Source organism: Mus pahari, chromosome X (assembly GCF_900095145.1).
Source record: "Mus pahari chromosome X, PAHARI_EIJ_v1.1, whole genome shotgun sequence".
Lineage (NCBI taxonomy): Eukaryota > Metazoa > Chordata > Mammalia > Rodentia > Muridae > Mus > Mus pahari.
Genome location: NC_034613.1, coordinates 51,445,239 through 51,453,289, shown reverse-complemented (window position 1 = coordinate 51,453,289; position 8,051 = coordinate 51,445,239). Strand labels below are relative to the sequence as shown.

Here is an 8,051-nt window from a genome sequence, read left to right as displayed (position 1 = left end):
GCAGCAGAGGTACCTCAGGTTGCTCTCAGAGTGTGAACGGTGGAATGGAAGGGGAAAGTCCAAAAACAGGAGCTGAGAAATATGGAAAGGGATGAAGGAGAACCTAGGCTCTGAAAGACCAAATCGGGCCACAGGAAGTGGAGGTGAGCCAGTATGGGAGTGCCCCTCCTGACTGCTGCGGCCCACACTCCCTTGACTCCAGAGCATCCCATGGTTTGTTCTGCAGTCCACTCCCCTATTCCTGGAGCCTCACAGGCCCAACTCCAAGTCCTCCAGCTCTCCCTCCAGAACCCTCTGCTGAGCCAGCTTCTCCTGCTGTTGTCTGCTGGGCTGGCTGACTTCCCAGGTTTGGATGTGTTGCCGCAGCTCCTCCACCTGTCGCAGCTTCTTAGGTTTTTGATTGTCTTGGCTTTCTCTGTGGTGACGGCAGAGTTGGATGGATCAGAGGCAGTTAGAGGGATGGCCTATGGGCCGTGGAAAGCACTAGGCGTCTGGGCTGTGTCTCCCAGACACCTTATCAAGAGTCCTGTTCAAGGCCTCTGCATCTTTCTCCTGTTGCTGCCTCTTCTCCTTCCGCTTCAGGTTGTGTTTGCCTGTCTTGGAGAGGCCTGCTTCACCACCTTCAGGTCTCGATGGGGTGACCAGTGTGGTGGCCGCAGGGATCAACCCTGGGGGAAGTTCTGGTTTATTCTTGGAAAACTTTACATACTTGTTTTCATACACTGTCAACTTAATACAACCTAGAATCCCCTGAGAAGAGAATCCCAGTGAGAAATTGCCTGTATCATGTTGGCATATAGGCCCACACTCAGAAGAGGTTTCAGCACATCACTGCTGATTTTCAGAGGAAGGAGCTGGATGCAAGGAAGTATTGCTGGTGGGCTCATACTGTTCCTCTGAGAGGGATGGAATAAGCCTTGTTTTGTCAATTCCAAAAATGTGAGAATCAGGATTCGGTGCTGGCTCCCAGTGAACCAGCAGTTGCTAGAATTTTAAAGATGGATTATTGAGTCATCTTTGTAGAAACAATAAACATACCGTGGAAGCCTTGCAGTTCTCTCCCTCTCCCTCTCTTTCTCTCTTGTGTCCTTGTCATCAGAGCCTTGGAGCCCAACAAGGAGCCAATTGGGAGAGAATAAATGTAGTCTATGCAGTCCCCATTCTAAAACAGAAGTATAAGATGGGTTTCAGATGGAAAACAATCAAACACTGGCAGAGTGGTTTACATAACAGTTCTTTCTGATTGCTACTAGAGTTATGGAAGCTATTTAAATAATTTTTATAGTTTAGAGGTGTTTTATGATGTGATGATTAAATGTATTCATTAACTTGGCTTGGGCTACAGGATGCCAATTCAAAGTGTAGTTAAACATAATTCTGGGTGTGTCTGGGGGTGTGCTTCTGGATGGGATGAGCATTCTAATTACCAGACTAAGAAAAGAAAATGGTTCTTTCCTGTGTTAGTGGCTACACCGAAACTACTGAAGGCCCACATAGAATTAAAAGGCTGAGAAAGAGAGTCTGTTTTTTGTCATCCAGTAGGCTTGGAGCTGTTTTTGAGCAGATATCAGTCTCCTGCTACATTTTGTCTTGGACAGGACTGTACCATTCCTGAGCTTTTTATTCTGTATATGAGACAATATTTTATAACAATCTGTCTGCCTACCTCATATCTGCTCTAATTTTCTGAAAAACCTAATATACAGCTTCACATCAGAGCAAACTTAAAGCAGTTATAAACCCAAATTTGAAAAATTAGATTTCAAGTTACTAGTTCAAGGTCATACCCCCAGGAATATAACCTAGTGTCTTGGTTATGTTTCTATTGCTGTGAAGAGATATCACGACTAAAGCAAATCTTATAAAGGAATTGGGACTGGCTTACAAGTCAGAGGCTTAATCCATTCACATCATAGCAGGAAAATAGGACAGCCTGCAGGCAGATATGTTGCTGGAGAAGGAACTGAGAGTTCTATATCCTGAGGCAGCAGGAAGATAGAGTAACACTGGACCTACTTGAGCATCTGAAACCTCAAAACCTATCCCCAATGACACACTTCCTCCATCCAGGCCAGACCTAATTGTACCAATCCCTACTGGCCTACGGGGGTCATTTTCATTCAAACCATCACACCTAGGAACTCAGTTTCCTGGGCTGGTGCTTAGTCACTTAAGTGAGATCTCTTCATCTTTTTCAATGTCATTTAAAGATCATACAACATAGTCCTTTTATATAGTTGAGTGGAACAACACTAGTTTTCTTCTACTTCTGCTCTGTTCAAATTAATGCTTATTTTATACAATTTGCGGTCAGAGAACATGAGATGCTCATCGGACCACCACTTAGTACCTCGAATGGTTAGGTGATACCTGTGTTGAATCAGTTCTATTGAGGAATATGACAAATTAGTGATGTCACAAGAGATTCATGCATTACTTAAGAAAAATGCACTCTAACTGGCATGTATTCTTGGTAGACCGAAGACAGAGTTAGAATTATGCATCACTGCTTGCAATATTTATTAAGAAGGAAAACCTGGGTAGACGCTAGGTTTTAAACCATAGAAGACCAGGCGATTTTCTTTCTTAGCCAAGCTTCTTTGTGAAAACTAGCAGATTCTCTGTTGACAATACCTTTATCTAGATAGGTTTCCCTTCCTCATCTCTCCTAGTTATTATGCTAGGTCAGAAGCACTGAGCTCAAGTTTGAAGAGTAGGTGTGAGGTCACCAGAAGGTCAGTAATACCGTTCAGCAGGCTGGGGAGTTTTGAGACAAGTGATTGTCCAATTGTAAAGCCAAAACCTGATAGCCTTTCTGCTACAGGGTGGAGACCTTTGCAAGGAAAACTGTAGCTGGAATCTTTCTCTGGGCTTGCCCTTCAACAGGAAGTCTGGTTTCACTCATCACAGCAATGCTGGCTGTGGGTCTGGCAATTCACATGTGATCACACTTTAGAGACAATTAGCATTGTCTAAGGTTGTGATATTTCAAGGTGTAGGAGTTCCTTCCTTTTTTCCTGAAAGGTTAGAAGCTTTTGAATTGTCAAAGTATGCAGGGACAAATTCTACCGTGATCATTTGATCAGATTTGTGTTTGGTGTGAGACATCCTTTGATATGGGCATCTGCTGAATAGGGAGTTAAAATCTTCCTGAATATCATAATTAAGGCTATTCCAAAGCAGTGGTATGTGACAGATGTTTTAAGTTCAAAATTGGGATAAAAATTTAATGAAATTTAAAATGAGGAGAATATAGCTTCCTATCATAGTAATCAGTATCCTGGATCATCCAGACTAATGTCCATTATTCAACCATAGATATGTCGTGATGGTGCCTCCTGAATTTAGCACCCATTATTATTGAAATGTTGCTATGAAAGCTGATGTTTGGAGAAAAATGAGAAATCACAGCTGTCAATCATTCTAGGAGAATATCAGCTTCCAGGGACTTTTGTTCTTCTATTCCTTCTCAACATTCTTCCAATTTTAAATCACTAGATTGTATATGTGTATGGCTGTGTAGGGGTATGTATGTGCATATGAATACCAGTGCTTGTCGAGGCCAGAGACTTTGGATCCCTCTGGATCTGGAGTTACAAGTGGTTGGAAGCTACCTAACATGGAAGCTGGGAACTGAATTCAGTTTTAACCTTTTTTTTTTTTTTCTTTGCCTATAACAGAAACCACCAGTAGAAACTTTCTACAGCACCATAAAGTTTCCGATGAATCAATATGATTCATAAATATCACAAGACTTAAAGAGCTGCAGTTCAGATCACATCACTACCCCTTTTCATCCACCAACGTGAGGGAGCATACACCCTGGTCCTGAAAGTCAGGAACAAGAGATGACTAGATCTCTGTCACTTCAGAACATAAAGATTCAGTGCTTTGAAAGTATAGTGCAACTGGCAAGTCTGGTGTAGCAAGAGAAGAGTCAGGAGCTAGTGATAATATAGAACAGAAAATTAATATATCATAATTTTAGTTGCTCACTATAGTACTTAAGAAGCTAACTTCTGTTAGATCAAGCTTTTATTATAAAATAGAAGTTGCTAGGCAGTGGTGATGCACACCTTTAATCCTAGCACGTGGGAGACAGAGGGCAATCTAGTCGATAGACTGAGTTCTAGGTCAGACAGGGCTGCCCAGAGAAATCCTGTCTTGAAAAATAACAACAAAACCAAAAATAGTATAAGTTAGTATCTTTTTTAAGCTTAATTGCCACAGAAGTTTTGAAATGGTTAGAAAGAAAATAAAAGGTCTCAGCTGAAAATGATGGCATAGCAACATGAAGACTGGGTCTTGTAGTCCAATGGCAGAGCGGGGAGAAAGAGAAGCAAAAGTCTCGCCACCTGTTTGAGTACAGTTGGCCAAATCAGTATCTTTTTCAGGGTTATGTCTTTACCAAGGAATATCAAATCGTTGACAGATACAATGGCCAGTTTCCAATATGAAGGTTTAGCAAAACTACAGTTTCCCCTTTCATCTACAGTTATTTGATTTGAACTGCTGTAGTTAGTGAGGTATACTATGTCTAGGTCACTTTAAAAGTCTTATTTGGGTAGAGGAGAATGCTGGAGATCAGACACAAGATCCTACACATGTTCTCTATGTCACCTTTTTTTTTGCACATTTATTTATTGTTTATTTTTGAGATTCTATTTTAATTACAACTTTTCTCCCTACTCTTTCCTCTCTCCACACCCTCACATACATCCCTCTTCACTCTCCTACAAATTCACAGTCTCTGTTTTCCTCAACTGTTATTGTGCACATATATCTATTTGTATATACATATATATTCTTAATATAACCCATTTAGTTTGTATAATGTTACTTGTATGTATGTTTTCAGGGCTTACCATTTTGTAATGGATAATAATTGGTGTGTTAAGTCACTTTCTAAAGACTCATTTGAGCAGTTATGATATAGTAGTTTGAAAGACAATGGCCCCCATAAACTCATATATTTGAATGCTTGGTTCCCCTCCCCCCAGGTTGGTGGCTATTTAAGGAAGGATTAGCAGGTGTGGCTTCATTAAAGAGTTTATCACTAGGGGGTGTGTGTGGATTTTGAGGTTTCAAAGTCCGTGCTATTTCCAGTTAGCTTTCTCTTCTTCGTGCTTATGAATAAGTTACTGCCCCAGTACCATGTCTGTCTGTCTTTTTTGCCTGTGGTCAAGCTTGGCACCATGATGATCATGAACTTGCCTTGTGAAACTGTAAACAATCACCCAATAAAGTCTTTCTTCTCTATGTTGCCTTGGTCATCATGTCTCTTCACAGCAATGGAAAGGTAACTAAGACATGAGCTGTTTCTTGAATTACATATACAGAAGCCAGCCAGGCATACTGGTATGCACCTTTAATCTCAGTCCTTGGGAGGGAAGATACAGGCAGATCTCTTGAGTTTGAGGCCAGCCTGGTCCACAAAGTGAGTTCCAGGACAGCCGGGGGTGGGGGTGGTGGTGGGGGGGGTATAGAGAGAAAGCCTGTCTTTAAGAAACAAACAAAAACAACATAGAAACCATCAGTCAAAAGTTCTCAAGTGGCTTTTATGGTTTGCAAAGCTTTCAAGGTATTCTTTACAGAACTCACACTTTACATTTGTTAAGTGAGGTCTGAGGATGTGGCTCAGCTGGTAGAGTTCTTGCCTACAGGCACAACTTCCTAGGCTTGATAAAACAACGGAGGTGGTGAGTGCCTGTAATTCAAACACTCAGGAAGTAAAGGAAGAAAGATCCAGAGGCCAACTTCATTCTTGGCTACATAATGAGCTTGAGGCCAGTCTAGGCTACAAGAGACTTTGTCTCAAACAATAGAAGCCTGGGTCAGTAAGCTAGCTCAGTGGGTAAAGGCACTTGACACCAAACCTAACAAGCTAAGTTCAAATCCTGGGATCCACAGGGTGGAAGAAGAGGCTTCTACAAGTTGTCCTCTGACTTCCATATGTGCACCCTGGCATGTGCACCACCTCACACACTAAGTAAGTAAATATTACAAAGCAGTACATGAAGTAACATAAGCGTCATAGTTTTGGTAATGTACCATTTTCATTCCAGAACCTGAAGATGGCAAACCAGTAAGCAAATAATTGCTCAGGAAAAATTTCAAGTGTACCATTGGGATTCATAATGATAAGTGCTTTTCATTAATTGTTTAAAGACATTATGGGTCAGAACATAAACTCACAGAGAGGCTGAATAGTGAATGCAAGGTCACATATTTAATGAATGGCACAACTGAGCTTTAAACCTAGGTTTTAAAGAAAGCCCAGGATTTTAACTATTATGCACTTTTTATAGAACTGGAAGTTGTATTTTGATGTAGACTAAAGCCATCTTACACTTTGAACTTTTTCATTTGGTTTAGAAGTCACTTAAAAAGTTTAGATGTCACTAGTTTTTATTGCTATCCATGGAATAAGCTATCAAGAGAATCTCCATTTATTCAATATTTGTGAAGAGCTTTTGTGTTCCAAAGTCAAGAGATCACAGTTACACCCAGGGACATAGGATCTATCTAACATGTAAAGTAAGACAGAATACTCTGATTGAACTAACAACTAGAATATCTAATCATATCCCTTTTTAGATGTAATTTCATAATTAAAATATCTTACTTGTTATTACTGTACATATGTGTCTGTAGTGTGTGTGTGTGTGTGTGTGTGTGTGTGTTGAGGTGCATACATGCCATGATGCATATGTGAAGGTCAGAGGATAACTTGCCTAAGTCAGTTCACTCTTTTTCATGCGTTCCAAGGATCCGAATCAGATTGTTAGACTTGAGAAGCAAGCACTGATACTCATGGAGGCATCTCATGGGTCCAAAATTTCACAAATTTTGACAACTGAGCTCAATAACTAAGCCATGTGGTGGTAGCATATACCTTTAATCCCATCACTTGGGAGACAAAGATAGGCAGATATCTGTGAATTTGAGGCTAGCCTGGTCTACAGAACAAGTTCCAGGACAGTCAGGGCTACATAGAGAAATCCTGTCTTGAAAAACAAAAACAAACAAAACAGAAACTCACTAACTATAATTGCATAAGATTTAATTTTCATCATTATCAAATTTTCTAATCAATTATCCCACAAATTAAACAATATTCTTTGTCAGATGGAGTCTCCATATCTGGTCTAGTACACATGCCTGCCACAACCCATACTAATTGGAAGTACTGATTCTCCCAACACCAGAAGTGTTCAGTGAATTGATAGATAACAGACAGGAGTGAATGTCTACTTAGATGCTACTTTGTGGAAGAAAACATTGAGATGGATATTGAAGCGTGAATATTATTTACAGAAGACAGAAAAGAAGTAATAATTATACGAAAGAAAACAGGAAGAGGCCTAAAAAGAACCCCAGGGTTCTTTTTAAATCCATGAAAGAGACTAAAAGGGAATGACTATAGAGGGAGAAGGGGGATCTGGCATGGCAGTGCATGGCCATAATAGCTGGAGGCAGGAGAATTGTGAATTTGGGGCTTTGTGATGCTATGTAATGCAATCCTATCTCAAAGTAAAGAAATAACCAGTGAGTAAAGAGGTAAATGCAGAAACCAAAATCACAGGACAGACTTTCAAGGAGTGGGCACTGATTCTTCAAATGACTCAGGGATGTGGAGAACTGTAGAACCACAGCAGACCACAGCCTGGGTAAGTTTTGATGCTTCTGAATGGTGCAACTGGGTAGCCATAAGCCAACACTACATATGGACTGTGGAGGACAAAGAAAGAAATGAAAGGAAAACAAACAGTCAAATGTATCTGCTTTTGGCTCCTAGAGATCTAGCTCAGCAGTAGGGCACTTACTTCCCTTGCCCAAAGCCCTGAGTTCCACCCACCACACCAAAAAGTCTGCTTGTTAAGAGCTTCAAGGATTAGAAGGCTGGCTGACTTCAGAAGTAAAAGTGCTTGCTGCCAAACTTAATGCCTGAAGTTTGCTGACATGGTTGGATTCTGCAGGGTGTTCACTAATGTCTATACATACTTTGTGATACATGTATACACACATACAGAGAGAGGGGGGTGGGAGGG

General features: G+C 40.8%; 1 pseudogene; it reads right to left on the bottom strand.

Annotated features, from left to right (window-relative positions):
• Positions 1–249: 249 nt before the first annotated feature.
• LOC110314318 overlaps positions 250–8,051 on the bottom strand; it is a 159,301-nt pseudogene continuing 151,499 nt past the window's right edge.